At 40.3% G+C, this 13,457-nt stretch overlaps 35 non-coding genes across 35 annotated transcripts; all 35 read right to left on the minus strand.

Annotated features, from left to right (window-relative positions):
• Nucleotides 1-9: 9 nt before the first annotated feature.
• On the minus strand, nt 10-82 carry TRNAR-UCG (transfer RNA arginine (anticodon UCG)). The gene has a single exon. It is a non-coding gene; the product is annotated as a tRNA-Arg (tRNA).
• Nucleotides 83-331: 249 nt separating this feature from the next.
• On the minus strand, nt 332-405 carry TRNAR-ACG (transfer RNA arginine (anticodon ACG)). The gene has a single exon. It is a non-coding gene; the product is annotated as a tRNA-Arg (tRNA).
• Nucleotides 406-660: 255 nt separating this feature from the next.
• Nucleotides 661-733, minus strand: TRNAR-UCG (transfer RNA arginine (anticodon UCG)). Its single transcript has one exon. It is a non-coding gene; the product is annotated as a tRNA-Arg (tRNA).
• A 741-nt stretch (nt 734-1,474) lies between these two features.
• On the minus strand, nt 1,475-1,547 carry TRNAR-ACG (transfer RNA arginine (anticodon ACG)). Its single transcript has one exon. It is a non-coding gene; the product is annotated as a tRNA-Arg (tRNA).
• Nucleotides 1,548-1,802: 255 nt separating this feature from the next.
• TRNAR-UCG (transfer RNA arginine (anticodon UCG)) lies at nt 1,803-1,875 on the minus strand. Its single transcript has one exon. It is a non-coding gene; the product is annotated as a tRNA-Arg (tRNA).
• A 249-nt stretch (nt 1,876-2,124) lies between these two features.
• Nucleotides 2,125-2,197, minus strand: TRNAR-UCG (transfer RNA arginine (anticodon UCG)). Its single transcript has one exon. It is a non-coding gene; the product is annotated as a tRNA-Arg (tRNA).
• Nucleotides 2,198-2,446: 249 nt separating this feature from the next.
• Nucleotides 2,447-2,520, minus strand: TRNAR-ACG (transfer RNA arginine (anticodon ACG)). Its single transcript has one exon. It is a non-coding gene; the product is annotated as a tRNA-Arg (tRNA).
• A 255-nt stretch (nt 2,521-2,775) lies between these two features.
• TRNAR-UCG (transfer RNA arginine (anticodon UCG)) lies at nt 2,776-2,848 on the minus strand. Its single transcript has one exon. It is a non-coding gene; the product is annotated as a tRNA-Arg (tRNA).
• Nucleotides 2,849-3,589: 741 nt separating this feature from the next.
• Nucleotides 3,590-3,662, minus strand: TRNAR-ACG (transfer RNA arginine (anticodon ACG)). Its single transcript has one exon. It is a non-coding gene; the product is annotated as a tRNA-Arg (tRNA).
• A 91-nt stretch (nt 3,663-3,753) lies between these two features.
• On the minus strand, nt 3,754-3,826 carry TRNAR-UCG (transfer RNA arginine (anticodon UCG)). The gene has a single exon. It is a non-coding gene; the product is annotated as a tRNA-Arg (tRNA).
• Nucleotides 3,827-4,404: 578 nt separating this feature from the next.
• On the minus strand, nt 4,405-4,477 carry TRNAR-UCG (transfer RNA arginine (anticodon UCG)). The gene has a single exon. It is a non-coding gene; the product is annotated as a tRNA-Arg (tRNA).
• A 247-nt stretch (nt 4,478-4,724) lies between these two features.
• TRNAR-UCG (transfer RNA arginine (anticodon UCG)) lies at nt 4,725-4,797 on the minus strand. Its single transcript has one exon. It is a non-coding gene; the product is annotated as a tRNA-Arg (tRNA).
• Nucleotides 4,798-5,046: 249 nt separating this feature from the next.
• On the minus strand, nt 5,047-5,119 carry TRNAR-UCG (transfer RNA arginine (anticodon UCG)). The gene has a single exon. It is a non-coding gene; the product is annotated as a tRNA-Arg (tRNA).
• A 249-nt stretch (nt 5,120-5,368) lies between these two features.
• Nucleotides 5,369-5,441, minus strand: TRNAR-UCG (transfer RNA arginine (anticodon UCG)). Its single transcript has one exon. It is a non-coding gene; the product is annotated as a tRNA-Arg (tRNA).
• A 249-nt stretch (nt 5,442-5,690) lies between these two features.
• On the minus strand, nt 5,691-5,764 carry TRNAR-ACG (transfer RNA arginine (anticodon ACG)). Its single transcript has one exon. It is a non-coding gene; the product is annotated as a tRNA-Arg (tRNA).
• Nucleotides 5,765-6,019: 255 nt separating this feature from the next.
• On the minus strand, nt 6,020-6,092 carry TRNAR-UCG (transfer RNA arginine (anticodon UCG)). Its single transcript has one exon. It is a non-coding gene; the product is annotated as a tRNA-Arg (tRNA).
• Nucleotides 6,093-6,339: 247 nt separating this feature from the next.
• On the minus strand, nt 6,340-6,412 carry TRNAR-UCG (transfer RNA arginine (anticodon UCG)). The gene has a single exon. It is a non-coding gene; the product is annotated as a tRNA-Arg (tRNA).
• Nucleotides 6,413-6,989: 577 nt separating this feature from the next.
• Nucleotides 6,990-7,062, minus strand: TRNAR-UCG (transfer RNA arginine (anticodon UCG)). Its single transcript has one exon. It is a non-coding gene; the product is annotated as a tRNA-Arg (tRNA).
• A 247-nt stretch (nt 7,063-7,309) lies between these two features.
• Nucleotides 7,310-7,382, minus strand: TRNAR-UCG (transfer RNA arginine (anticodon UCG)). Its single transcript has one exon. It is a non-coding gene; the product is annotated as a tRNA-Arg (tRNA).
• A 905-nt stretch (nt 7,383-8,287) lies between these two features.
• TRNAR-ACG (transfer RNA arginine (anticodon ACG)) lies at nt 8,288-8,360 on the minus strand. The gene has a single exon. It is a non-coding gene; the product is annotated as a tRNA-Arg (tRNA).
• Nucleotides 8,361-8,451: 91 nt separating this feature from the next.
• TRNAR-ACG (transfer RNA arginine (anticodon ACG)) lies at nt 8,452-8,524 on the minus strand. The gene has a single exon. It is a non-coding gene; the product is annotated as a tRNA-Arg (tRNA).
• A 91-nt stretch (nt 8,525-8,615) lies between these two features.
• On the minus strand, nt 8,616-8,688 carry TRNAR-ACG (transfer RNA arginine (anticodon ACG)). Its single transcript has one exon. It is a non-coding gene; the product is annotated as a tRNA-Arg (tRNA).
• Nucleotides 8,689-8,779: 91 nt separating this feature from the next.
• On the minus strand, nt 8,780-8,852 carry TRNAR-UCG (transfer RNA arginine (anticodon UCG)). The gene has a single exon. It is a non-coding gene; the product is annotated as a tRNA-Arg (tRNA).
• Nucleotides 8,853-9,101: 249 nt separating this feature from the next.
• TRNAR-UCG (transfer RNA arginine (anticodon UCG)) lies at nt 9,102-9,174 on the minus strand. Its single transcript has one exon. It is a non-coding gene; the product is annotated as a tRNA-Arg (tRNA).
• A 249-nt stretch (nt 9,175-9,423) lies between these two features.
• Nucleotides 9,424-9,497, minus strand: TRNAR-ACG (transfer RNA arginine (anticodon ACG)). The gene has a single exon. It is a non-coding gene; the product is annotated as a tRNA-Arg (tRNA).
• Nucleotides 9,498-9,752: 255 nt separating this feature from the next.
• TRNAR-UCG (transfer RNA arginine (anticodon UCG)) lies at nt 9,753-9,825 on the minus strand. The gene has a single exon. It is a non-coding gene; the product is annotated as a tRNA-Arg (tRNA).
• Nucleotides 9,826-10,072: 247 nt separating this feature from the next.
• Nucleotides 10,073-10,145, minus strand: TRNAR-UCG (transfer RNA arginine (anticodon UCG)). The gene has a single exon. It is a non-coding gene; the product is annotated as a tRNA-Arg (tRNA).
• A 577-nt stretch (nt 10,146-10,722) lies between these two features.
• Nucleotides 10,723-10,795, minus strand: TRNAR-ACG (transfer RNA arginine (anticodon ACG)). Its single transcript has one exon. It is a non-coding gene; the product is annotated as a tRNA-Arg (tRNA).
• Nucleotides 10,796-10,886: 91 nt separating this feature from the next.
• TRNAR-ACG (transfer RNA arginine (anticodon ACG)) lies at nt 10,887-10,959 on the minus strand. The gene has a single exon. It is a non-coding gene; the product is annotated as a tRNA-Arg (tRNA).
• Nucleotides 10,960-11,050: 91 nt separating this feature from the next.
• Nucleotides 11,051-11,123, minus strand: TRNAR-ACG (transfer RNA arginine (anticodon ACG)). Its single transcript has one exon. It is a non-coding gene; the product is annotated as a tRNA-Arg (tRNA).
• Nucleotides 11,124-11,214: 91 nt separating this feature from the next.
• Nucleotides 11,215-11,287, minus strand: TRNAR-UCG (transfer RNA arginine (anticodon UCG)). Its single transcript has one exon. It is a non-coding gene; the product is annotated as a tRNA-Arg (tRNA).
• Nucleotides 11,288-11,536: 249 nt separating this feature from the next.
• TRNAR-UCG (transfer RNA arginine (anticodon UCG)) lies at nt 11,537-11,609 on the minus strand. Its single transcript has one exon. It is a non-coding gene; the product is annotated as a tRNA-Arg (tRNA).
• A 249-nt stretch (nt 11,610-11,858) lies between these two features.
• On the minus strand, nt 11,859-11,932 carry TRNAR-ACG (transfer RNA arginine (anticodon ACG)). Its single transcript has one exon. It is a non-coding gene; the product is annotated as a tRNA-Arg (tRNA).
• A 255-nt stretch (nt 11,933-12,187) lies between these two features.
• On the minus strand, nt 12,188-12,260 carry TRNAR-UCG (transfer RNA arginine (anticodon UCG)). Its single transcript has one exon. It is a non-coding gene; the product is annotated as a tRNA-Arg (tRNA).
• A 247-nt stretch (nt 12,261-12,507) lies between these two features.
• On the minus strand, nt 12,508-12,580 carry TRNAR-UCG (transfer RNA arginine (anticodon UCG)). Its single transcript has one exon. It is a non-coding gene; the product is annotated as a tRNA-Arg (tRNA).
• Nucleotides 12,581-13,457: the final 877 nt, after the last annotated feature.

The following is a 13,457-nucleotide window of genomic DNA, read 5'->3' on the forward strand; positions in this document are numbered from 1 at the left end:
TGTTAATACCGAGCTTGCCAGGACTCGAACCTGGAATCTTCTGCTTCGAAGGCAGACGCGTTATCCATTACGCCACAAGCCCTTGCTTCGTTCTATCAAAAACTTTTCCAAACATTGTAGTTATGCATTTTTATGACGCATAAAAGATCTTTAATTAAAATAAACACCGAGCTTGCCAGGACTCCAACCTAGAATCTTTTGCTCCGTAGGCAGACTTGTTATCCATTGCGCCAAAGGCCCGTTGGAGGTTAACCTAAATGCTATTGAAGCATTGCAATATTATAAATTTCCCTTCCGTTATATTCTAATAATCATCTTTAAATGTTAATACCGAGCTTTGCCAGGACTCGAACCTGGAACCTTCTGCTCCGTAGGCAGACGCGTTATCCATTGCGCCACAAGCCTTTTGGAGGTTAATCCAAATGCTATTGAAGCATTGCAATATTATAAATTTCCCTTCCGTTACATTCCAATAATCATCTTTAAATGTTAATACCGAGCTTGCCAGGACTCGAACCTTAAATCTTCTGCTCCGTAGGCAGACGCGTTATCCATTGCGCCACAAGCCCGTTTGAGGTTAATCTAAATGCTATTGAAGCATTGCAATATTATAAATTTCCCTTCCGTTATATTCTAATAATCATCTTTAAATGTTAATACCGAGCTTGCCAGGACTCGAACCTGGAATCTTCTGCTTCGAAGGCAGACGCGTTATCCATTGCGCCACAAGCCCGTTGGAGGTTAATCCAAATGCTATTGAAGCATTGCAATATTATAAATTTCCCTTCCGATACATTCCAATAATCATCTTTAAATGTAAATACGGAGCTTGCCAGGACTCGAACCTTAAATCTTCTGCTCCGTAGGCAGACGCGTTATCCATTGCGCCACAAGCCCGTTTGAGGTTAATCTAAATGCTATTGAAGCATTGCAATATTATAAATTTCCCTTCCGTTATATTCTAATAATCATCTTTAAATGTTAATACCGAGATGGCCAGGACTCGAACCTGGAATCTTCTGCTTCGCAGGCAGACGCGTTATCCATTACTCCACAAGCCCTTGCTTCGTTCTATCAAAAACTTTTCCAAACATTGTATTTATGCATTTTTATGACGCATAAATGATCTTTAATTAAAATAAACACCGAGCTTGCCATGACTCGAACCTAGAATCTTTGGCTCCGTAGGCAGACGCGTTATCCATTGCGCCACAAGCCCGTTGGAGGTCAATCTAAATGCTATTGAAGCATTGCAATATCATAAATTTCCCTTCTGTTATATTCAAATAATCATCTTTAAATGTTAATACCGAGCTTGCCAGAACTCGAACCTGGAATCTTCTGCTCCGTAGGTAGACGTGTTATCCATTGCGCCACAAGCCCGTTGGAGGTTAATCTAAATGCTATTGAAGCATTGCAATATTATAAATTTCCCTTCCGTTATATTCTAATAATCATCTTTAAATGTTAATTCCGAGCTTGCCAGGACTCGAACCTGGAATCTTCTGCTCCGTAGGCAGACGCGTTATCCATTGCGCCACAAGCCCGTTGGAGGTTAATCTAAATGCTATTGAAGCATTGCAATATTATAAATTCCCCTTCCGTTACATTCCTATAATCATCTTTAAATGTTAACACCGAGCTTGCCAGGACACGAACCTTAAATCTTCTGCTCCGTAGGCAGACGCGTTATCCATTGCGCCACAAGCCCGTTGGAGGTTAATCTAAATGCTATTGAAGCATTGCAATATTATAAATTTCCGTTCCGTTACATTCCAATAATCATCTTTAAATGTTAACACCGAGCTTGCCAGGACTCGAACCTGGAATCTTCTGCTTCGAAGGCAGACGCGTTATCCATTACGCCACAAGCCCTTGCTTCGTTCTATCAAAAACTTTTCCAAACATTGTAGTTATGCATTTTTATGACGCATAAAAGATCTTTAATTAAAATAAACACCGAGCTTGCCATGACTCGAACCTAGAATCTTTGGCTCCGTAGGCAGACGCGTTATCCATTGCGCCACAAGCCCGTTGGAGGTCAATCTAAATGCTATTGAAGCATTGCAATATCATAAATTTCCCTTCTGTTATATTCAAATAATCATCTTTAAATGTTAATACCGAGCTTGCCAGGACTCGAACCTGGAATCTTCTGCTTCGAAGGCAGACGCGTTATCCATTACGCCACAAGCCCTTGCTTCGTTCTATCAAAAACTTTTCCAAACATTGTAGTTATGCATTTTTATGACGCATAAAAGATCTTTAATTAAAATAAACACCGAGCTTGCCAGGACTCCAACCTAGAATCTTTTGCTCCGTAGGCAGACTTGTTATCCATTGCGCCAAAGGCCCGTTGGAGGTTAACCTAAATGCTATTGAAGCATTGCAATATTATAAATTTCCCTTCCGTTATATTCTAATAATCATCTTTAAATGTTAATACCGAGCTTTGCCAGGACTCGAACCTGGAACCTTCTGCTCCGTAGGCAGACGCGTTATCCATTGCGCCACAAGCCTTTTGGAGGTTAATCCAAATGCTATTGAAGCATTGCAATATTATAAATTTCCCTTCCGTTACATTCCAATAATCATCTTTAAATGTTAATACCGAGCTTGCCAGGACTCGAACCTTAAATCTTCTGCTCCGTAGGCAGACGCGTTATCCATTGCGCCACAAGCCCGTTTGAGGTTAATCTAAATGCTATTGAAGCATTGCAATATTATAAATTTCCCTTCCGTTATATTCTAATAATCATCTTTAAATGTTAATACCGAGCTTGCCAGGACTCGAACCTGGAATCTTCTGCTTCGAAGGCAGACGCGTTATCCATTGCGCCACAAGCCCGTTGGAGGTTAATCCAAATGCTATTGAAGCATTGCAATATTATAAATTTCCCTTCCGATACATTCCAATAATCATCTTTAAATGTAAATACGGAGCTTGCCAGGACTCGAACCTTAAATCTTCTGCTCCGTAGGCAGACGCGTTATCCATTGCGCCACAAGCCCGTTTGAGGTTAATCTAAATGCTATTGAAGCATTGCAATATTATAAATTTCCCTTCCGTTATATTCTAATAATCATCTTTAAATGTTAATACCGAGATGGCCAGGACTCGAACCTGGAATCTTCTGCTTCGAAGGCAGACGCGTTATCCATTACTCCACAAGCCCTTGCTTCGTTCTATCAAAAACTTTTCCAAACATTGTATTTATGCATTTTTATGACGCATAAATGATCTTTAATTAAAATAAACACCGAGCTTGCCATGACTCGAACCTAGAATCTTTGGCTCCGTAGGCAGACGCGTTATCCATTGCGCCACAAGCCCGTTGGAGGTCAATCTAAATGCTATTGAAGCATTGCAATATCATAAATTTCCCTTCTGTTATATTCAAATAATCATCTTTAAATGTTAATACCGAGCTTGCCAGAACTCGAACCTGGAATCTTCTGCTCCGTAGGTAGACGCGTTATCCATTGCGCCACAAGCCTGTTGGAGGTTAATCTAAATGCTATTGAAGCATTGCAATATTATAAATTTCCCTTCCGTTATATTCTAATAATCATCTTTAAATGTTAATTCCGAGCTTGCCAGGACTCGAACCTGGAATCTTCTGCTCCGTAGGCAGACGCGTTATCCATTGCGCCACAAGCCCGTTGGAGGTTAATCTAAATGCTATTGAAGCATTGCAATATTATAAATTTCCGTTCCGTTACATTCCAATAATCATCTTTAACTGTTAACACCGAGCTTGCCAGGACTCGAACCTGGAATCTTCTGCTTCGAAGGCAGACGCGTTATCCATTACGCCACAAGCCCTTGCTTCGTTCTATCAAAAACTTTTCCAAACATTGTAGTTATGCATTTTTATGACGCATAAAAGATCTTTAATTAAAATAAACACCGAGCTTGCCAGGACTCCAACCTAGAATCTTTTGCTCCGTAGGCAGACTTGTTATCCATTGCGCCAAAGGCCCGTTGGAGGTTAACCTAAATGCTATTGAAGCATTGCAATATTATAAATTTCCCTTCCGTTATATTCTAATAATCATCTTTAAATGTTAATACCGAGCTTTGCCAGGACCCGAACCTGGAACCTTCTGCTCCGTAGGCAGACGCGTTATCCATTGCGCCACAAGCCCGTTGGAGGTTAATCCAAATGCTATTGAAGCATTGCAATATTATAAATTTCCCTTCCGTTACATTCCAATAATCATCTTTAAATGTTAATACCGAGCTTGCCAGGACTCGAACCTTAAATCTTCTGCTCCGTAGGCAGACGCGTTATCCATTGCGCCACAATCCCGTTGGAGGTTAATCTAAATGCTATTGAAGCATTGCAATATTATAAATTCCCCTTCCGTTACATTCCAATAATCATCTTTAAATGTTAACACCGAGCTTGCCAGGACTCGAACCTGGAATCTTCTGCTTCGAAGGCAGACGCGTTATCCATTACGCCACAAGCCCTTGCTTCGATTTATCAAAAACTTTTCCAAACATTGTATTTATGCATTTTATGACGCATAAAAGATCTTTAATTTAAATAAACACCGTGCTTTCCAGGACTCGAACCTACATCTTTTGCTCCGTAGACAGCTGCGTTATCCGTTGCGCCACAAGCCCGCTGGAGGCTTATTTAAATGCTATCGAAGCATTGCAATATTATAAATTTCCCTTCCGTTATATTCTAATAATCATCTTTAAATGTTAATACCGAGCTTGCCAGGACTCGAACCTGGAATCTTCTGCTTCGAAGGCAGACGCGTTATCCATTACGCTACAAGCCCTTGCTTCGTTATATCAAAAACTTTTCCAAACATTGTATTTATGCATTTTTATGACGCATAAAAGATCTTTAATTTAAATAAACACCGAGCTTGCCATGACTCGAACCTAGAATCTTTTGCTCCGTAGGCAGACGCGTTATCCATTGCGCCACAAGCCCGTTGGAGGTTTATTTAAATGCTATTGAAGCATTGCAATATTATAAATTTCCCTTCCGTTATATTCTAATAATCATCTTTAAATGTTAATACCGAGCTTGCCAGGACTCGAACCTGGAATCTTCTGCTTCGAAGGCAGACGCGTTATCCATTACTCCACAAGCCCTTGCTTCGTTCTATCAAAAACTTTTCCAAACATTGTATTTATGCATTTTTATGACGCATAAATGATCTTTAATTAAAATAAACACCGAGCTTGCCATGACTCGAACCTAGAATCTTTGGCTCCGTAGGCAGACGCGTTATCCATTGCGCCACAAGCCCGTTGGAGGTCAATCTAAATGCTATTGAAGCATTGCAATATCATAAATTTCCCTTCTGTTATATTCAAATAATCATCTTTAAATGTTAATACCGAGCTTGCCAGGACTCGAATCTGGAATCTTCTGCTTCGAAGGCAGACGCGTTATCCATTACGCCACAAGCCCTTGCTTCGTTCTATCAAAAACTTTTCCAAACATTGTAGTTATGCATTTTTATGACGCATAAAAGATCTTTAATTAAAATAAACACCGAGCTTGCCAGGACTCCAACCTAGAATCTTTTGCTCCGTAGGCAGACTTGTTATCCATTGCGCCAAAGGCCCGTTGGAGGTTAACCTAAATGCTATTGAAGCATTGCAATATTATAAATTTCCCTTCCGTTATATTCTAATAATCATCTTTAAATGTTAATACCGAGCTTTGCCAGGACTCGAACCTGGAACCTTCTGCTCCGTAGGCAGACGCGTTATCCATTGCGCCACAAGCCCGTTGGAGGTTAATCCAAATGCTATTGAAGCATTGCAATATTATAAATTTCCCTTCCGTTACATTCCAATAATCATCTTTAAATGTTAATACCGAGCTTGCCAGAACTCGAACCTTAAATCTTCTGCTCCGTAGGCAGACGCGTTATCCATTGCGCCACAATCCCGTTGGAGGTTAATCTAAATGCTATTGAAGCATTGCAATATTATAAATTCCCCTTCCGTTACATTCCAATAATCATCTTTAAATGTTAACACCGAGCTTGCCAGGACTCGAACCTGGAATCTTCTGCTTCGAAGGCAGACGCGTTATCCATTACGCCACAAGCCCTTGCTTCGATTTATCAAAAACTTTTCCAAACATTGTATTTATGCATTTTATGACGCATAAAAGATCTTTAATTTAAATAAACACCGTGCTTTCCAGGACTCGAACCTACATCTTTTGCTCCGTAGACAGCTGCGTTATCCGTTGCGCCACAAGCCCGCTGGAGGCTTATTTAAATGCTATCGAAGCATTGCAATATTATAAATTCCCCTTCCGTTACATTCCAATAATCATCTTTTAATGTTAACACCGAGCTTGCCAGGACTCGAACCTGGAATCTTCTGCTTCGAAGGCAGACGCGTTATCCATTACGCCACAAGCCCTTGCTTCGTTCTATCAAAAACTTTTCCAAACATTGTATTTATGCATTTTTATGACGCATAAAAGATCTTTAATTTAAATAAACACCGAGCTTGCCATGACTCGAACCTAGAATCTTTTGCTCCGTAGGCAGACGCGTTATCCATTGCGCCACAAGCCCGTTGGAGGTTTATTTAAATGCTATTGAAGCATTGCAATATTATAAATTTCCCTTCCGTTATATTCTAACAATCATCTTTAAATGTTAATACCGAGCTTGCCAGGACTCGAACCTGGAAACTTCTGCTCCGTAGGCAGACGCTTTATCCATTGCGCTACAAGCCCGTTGGAGGTTAATCTAAATGCTATTGAAGCATTGCAATATTATAAATTTCCCTTCCGTTATATTCTAATAATCATCTTTAAATGATAATACCGAGCTTGCCAGGACTCGAACCTAGAATCTTTTGCTCCGTAGGCAGCTGCGTTATCCGTTGCGCCACAAGCCCGTTGGAGGTTTATTCAAATGCTATTGAAGCATTGCAATATTATAAATTCCCCTTCCGTTACATTCCAATAATCATCTTTAAATGTTAACACCGAGCTTGCCAGGACTCGAACCTGGAATCTTCTGCTTCGAAGGCAGACGCGTTATCCATTACGCCACAAGCCCTTGCTTCGATTTATCAAAAACTTTTCCAAACATTGTATTTATGCATTTTATGACGCATAAAAGATCTTTAATTTAAATAAACACCGTGCTTTCCAGGACTCGAACCTACATCTTTTGCTCCGTAGACAGCTGCGTTATCCGTTGCGCCACAAGCCCGCTGGAGGCTTATTTAAATGCTATCGAAGCATTGCAATATTATAAATTCCCCTTCCGTTACATTCCAATAATCATCTTTTAATGTTAACACCGAGCTTGCCAGGACTCGAACCTGGAATCTTCTGCTTCGAAGGCAGACGCGTTATCCATTACGCCACAAGCCCTTGCTTCGTTCTATCAAAAACTTTTCCAAACATTGTATTTATGCATTTTTATGACGCATAAAAGATCTTTAATTTAAATAAACACCGAGCTTGCCATGACTCGAACCTAGAATCTTTTGCTCCGTAGGCAGACGCGTTATCCATTGCGCCACAAGCCCGTTGGAGGTTTATTTAAATGCTATTGAAGCATTGCAATATTATAAATTTCCCTTCCGTTATATTCTAACAATCATCTTTAAATGTTAATACCGAGCTTGCCAGGACTCGAACCTGGAAACTTCTGCTCCGTAGGCAGACGCTTTATCCATTGCGCTACAAGCCCGTTGGAGGTTAATCTAAATGCTATTGAAGCATTGCAATATTATAAATTTCCCTTCCGTTATATTCTAATAATCATCTTTAAATGATAATACCGAGCTTGCCAGGACTCGAACCTAGAATCTTTTGCTCCGTAGGCAGCTGCGTTATCCGTTGCGCCACAAGCCCGTTGGAGGTTTATTCAAATGCTATTGAAGCATTGCAATATTATAAATTTCCCTTCCGTTACATTCCAATAATCATCTTTAAATGTTAACACCGAGCTTGCCAGGACTCGAACCTGGAATCTTCTGCTCCGTAGGCAGACGCATTATCCATTGCGCCCCAAGCCCGTTGGAGGTTAATCTAAATGCTATTGAAGCATTGCAATATTATAAATTTCCCTTCCGTTACATTCCAATAATCATCTTTAAATGTTAACACCGAGCTTGCCAGGACTCGAACCTTAAATCTTCTGCTCCGTAGGCAGACGCGTTATCCATTTCGCCACAAGCCCGTTGGAGGTTTATCCAAATGCTATTGAAGCATTGCAATATTATAAATTTCCCTTCCGTTACATTCCAATAATCATCTTTAAATGTTAACACCGAGCTTGCCAGGACTCGAACCTGGAATCTTCTGCTCCGTAGGCAGACGCGTTATCCATTGCGCCACAAGCCCGTTGGAGGTTAATGCAAATTCTATTGAAGCATTGCAATATTATAAATTTCCCTTCCGTTACATTCCAATAATCATCTTTAAATGTTAAAACCGAGCTTGCCAGGACTCGAACCTGGAATCTTCTGCTCCGTAGGCAGACGCGTTATCCATTGCGCCACAAGCCCGTTGGAGGTTAATCCAAATTCTATTGAAGCATTGCAATATTATAAATTTCCCTTCCGTTATATTCTAATAATCAACTTTAAATGTTAATACCGAGCTTGCCAGGACTCGAACCTGGAATCTTCTGCTCCGTAGGCAGACGCATTATCCATTGCGCCACAAGCCCGTTGGAGGTTTATTTAAATGCTATTGAAGCATTGCAATATTATAAATTTCCCTTCCGTTATATTCTAATAATCATCTTTAAATGTTAATACCGAGCTTGCCAGGACTCGAACCTGGAATCTTCTGCTTCGAAGGCAGACGCGTTATCCATTACTCCACAAGCCCTTGCTTCGTTCTATCAAAAACTTTTCCAAACATTGTATTTATGCATTTTTATGACGCATAAATGATCTTTAATTAAAATAAACACCGAGCTTGCCATGACTCGAACCTAGAATCTTTGGCTCCGTAGGCAGACGCGTTATCCATTGCGCCACAAGCCCGTTGGAGGTCAATCTAAATGCTATTGAAGCATTGCAATATCATAAATTTCCCTTCTGTTATATTCAAATAATCATCTTTAAATGTTAATACCGAGCTTGCCAGGACTCGAATCTGGAATCTTCTGCTTCGAAGGCAGACGCGTTATCCATTACGCCACAAGCCCTTGCTTCGTTCTATCAAAAACTTTTCCAAACATTGTAGTTATGCATTTTTATGACGCATAAAAGATCTTTAATTAAAATAAACACCGAGCTTGCCAGGACTCCAACCTAGAATCTTTTGCTCCGTAGGCAGACTTGTTATCCATTGCGCCAAAGGCCCGTTGGAGGTTAACCTAAATGCTATTGAAGCATTGCAATATTATAAATTTCCCTTCCGTTATATTCTAATAATCATCTTTAAATGTTAATACCGAGCTTTGCCAGGACTCGAACCTGGAACCTTCTGCTCCGTAGGCAGACGCGTTATCCATTGCGCCACAAGCCCGTTGGAGGTTAATCCAAATGCTATTGAAGCATTGCAATATTATAAATTTCCCTTCCGTTACATTCCAATAATCATCTTTAAATGTTAATACCGAGCTTGCCAGAACTCGAACCTTAAATCTTCTGCTCCGTAGGCAGACGCGTTATCCATTGCGCCACAATCCCGTTGGAGGTTAATCTAAATGCTATTGAAGCATTGCAATATTATAAATTCCTCTTCCGTTACATTCCAATAATCATCTTTAAATGTTAACACCGAGCTTGCCAGGACTCGAACCTGGAATCTTCTGCTTCGAAGGCAGACGCGTTATCCATTACGCCACAAGCCCTTGCTTCGATTTATCAAAAACTTTTCCAAACATTGTATTTATGCATTTTATGACGCATAAAAGATCTTTAATTTAAATAAACACCGTGCTTTCCAGGACTCGAACCTACATCTTTTGCTCCGTAGACAGCTGCGTTATCCGTTGCGCCACAAGCCCGCTGGAGGCTTATTTAAATGCTATCGAAGCATTGCAATATTATAAATTTCCCTTCCGTTATATTCTAATAATCATCTTTAAATGTTAATACCGAGCTTGCCAGGACTCGAACCTGGAATCTTCTGCTTCGAAGGCAGACGCGTTATCCATTACGCTACAAGCCCTTGCTTCGTTATATCAAAAACTTTTCCAAACATTGTATTTATGCATTTTTATGACGCATAAAAGATCTTTAATTTAAATAAACACCGAGCTTGCCATGACTCGAACCTAGAATCTTTTGCTCCGTAGGCAGACGCGTTATCCATTGCGCCACAAGCCCGTTGGAGGTTTATTTAAATGCTATTGAAGCATTGCAATATTATAAATTTCCCTTCCGTTATATTCTAATAATCATCTTTAAATGTTAATACCGAGCTTGCCAGGACTCGAACCTGGAAACTTCTGCTCCGTAGGCAGACGCTTTATCCATTGCGCTACAAGCCCGTTGGAGGTTAATCTAAATGCTATTGAAGCATTGCAATATTATAAATTTCCCTTCCGTTATATTCTAATAATCATCTTTAAATGATAATACCGAGCTTGCCAGGACTCGAACCTAGAATCTTTTGCTCCGTAGGCAGCTGCGTTATCCGTTGCGCCACAAGCCCGTTGGAGGTTTATTCAAATGCTATTGAAGCATTGCAATATTATAAATTTCCCTTCCGTTACATTCCAATAATCATCTTTAAATGTTAACACCGAGCTTGCCAGGACTCGAACCTGGAATCTTCTGCTCCGTAGGCAGACGCGTTATCCATTGCGCCACAAGCCCGTTGGAGGTTAATGCAAATTCTATTGAAGCATTGCAATATTATAAATTTCCCTTCCGTTACATTCCAATAATCATCTTTAAATGTTAAAACCGAGCTTGCCAGGACTCGAACCTGGAATCTTCTGCTCCGTAGGCAGACGCGTTATCCATTGCGCCACAAGCCCGTTGGAGGTTAATCCAAATTCTATTGAAGCATTGCAATATTATAAATTTCCCTTCCGTTATATTCTAATAATCAACTTTAAATGTTAATACCGAGCTTGCCAGGACTCGAACCTGGAATCTTCTGCTCCGTAGGCAGACGCATTATCCATTGCGCCACAAGCCCGTTGGAGGTTTATTTAAATGCTATTGAAGCATTGCAATATTATAAATTTCCCTTCCGTTATATTCTAATAATCATCTTTAAATGTTAATACCGAGCTTGCCAGGACTCGAACCTGGAATCTTCTGCTTCGAAGGCAGACGCGTTATCCATTACTCCACAAGCCCTTGCTTCGTTCTATCAAAAACTTTTCCAAACATTGTATTTATGCATTTTTATGACGCATAAATGATCTTTAATTAAAATAAACACCGAGCTTGCCATGACTCGAACCTAGAATCTTTGGCTCCGTAGGCAGACGCGTTATCCATTGCGCCACAAGCCCGTTGGAGGTCAATCTAAATGCTATTGAAGCATTGCAATATCATAAATTTCCCTTCTGTTATATTCAAATAATCATCTTTAAATGTTAATACCGAGCTTGCCAGGACTCGAATCTGGAATCTTCTGCTTCGAAGGCAGACGCGTTATCCATTACGCCACAAGCCCTTGCTTCGTTCTATCAAAAACTTTTCCAAACATTGTAGTTATGCATTTTTATGACGCATAAAAGATCTTTAATTAAAATAAACACCGAGCTTGCCAGGACTCCAACCTAGAATCTTTTGCTCCGTAGGCAGACTTGTTATCCATTGCGCCAAAGGCCCGTTGGAGGTTAACCTAAATGCTATTGAAGCATTGCAATATTATAAATTTCCCTTCCGTTATATTCTAATAATCATCTTTAAATGTTAATACCGAGCTTTGCCAGGACTCGAACCTGGAACCTTCTGCTCCGTAGGCAGACGCGTTATCCATTGCGCCACAAGCCCGTTGGAGGTTAATCCAAATGCTATTGAAGCATTGCAATATTATAAATTTCCCTTCCGTTACATTCCAATAATCATCTTTAAATGTTAATACCGAGCTTGCCAGAACTCGAACCTTAAATCTTCTGCTCCGTAGGCAGACGCGTTATCCATTGCGCCACAATCCCGTTGGAGGTTAATCTAAATGCTATTGAAGCATTGCAATATTATAAATTCCTCTTCCGTTACATTCCAATAATCATCTTTAAATGTTAACACCGAGCTTGCCAGGACTCGAACCTGGAATCTTCTGCTTCGAAGGCAGACGCGTTATCCATTACGCCACAAGCCCTTGCTTCGATTTATCAAAAACTTTTCCAAACATTGTATTTATGCATTTTATGACGCATAAAAGATCTTTAATTTAAATAAACACCGTGCTTTCCAGGACTCGAACCTACATCTTTTGCTCCGTAGACAGCTGCGTTATCCGTTGCGCCACAAGCCCGCTGGAGGCTTATTTAAATGCTATCGAAGCATTGCAATATTATAAATTTCCCTTCCGTTATATTCTAATAATCATCTTTAAATGTTAATACCGAGCTTGCCAGGACTCGAACCTGGAATCTTCTGCTTCGAAGGCAGACGCGTTATCCATTACGCTACAAGCCCTTGCTTCGTTATATCAAAAACTTTTCCAAACATTGTATTTATGCATTTTTATGACGCATAAAAGATCTTTAATTTAAATAAACACCGAGCTTGCCATGACTCGAACCTAGAATCTTTTGCTCCGTAGGCAGACGCGTTATCCATTGCGCCACAAGCCCGTTGGAGGTTTATTTAAATGCTATTGAAGCATTGCAATATTATAAATTTCCCTTCCGTTATATTCTAATAATCATCTTTAAATGTTAATACCGAGCTTGCCAGGACTCGAACCTGGAAACTTCTGCTCCGTAGGCAGACGCTTTATCCATTGCGCTACAAGCCCGTTGGAGGTTAATCTAAATGCTATTGAAGCATTGCAATATTATAAATTTCCCTTCCGTTATATTCTAATAATCATCTTTAAATGATAATACCGAGCTTGCCAGGACTCGAACCTAGAATCTTTTGCTCCGTAGGCAGCTGCGTTATCCGTTGCGCCACAAGCCCGTTGGAGGTTTATTCAAATGCTATTGAAGCATTGCAATATTATAAATTTCCCTTCCGTTACATTCCAATAATCATCTTTAAATGTTAACACCGAGCTTGCCAGGACTCGAACCTGGAATCTTCTGCTCCGTAGGCAGACGCATTATCCATTGCGCCCCAAGCCCGTTGGAGGTTAATCTAAATGCTATTGAAGCATTGCAATATTATAAATTTCCCTTCCGTTACATTCCAATAATCATCTTTAAATGTTAACACCGAGCTTGCCAGGACTCGAACCTTAAATCTTCTGCTCCGTAGGCAGACGCGTTATCCATTTCGCCACAAGCCCGTTGGAGGTTTATCCAAATGCTATTGAAGCATTGCAATATTATAAATTTCCCTTCCGTTACAT

This window comes from Phalangium opilio, unplaced genomic scaffold (genome assembly GCF_054372755.1).
Source record: "Phalangium opilio isolate 3A_F unplaced genomic scaffold, DU_Popi_V2 ptg000054l_1, whole genome shotgun sequence".
NCBI classification, from domain to species: Eukaryota; Metazoa; Arthropoda; class Arachnida; order Opiliones; family Phalangiidae; genus Phalangium; species Phalangium opilio.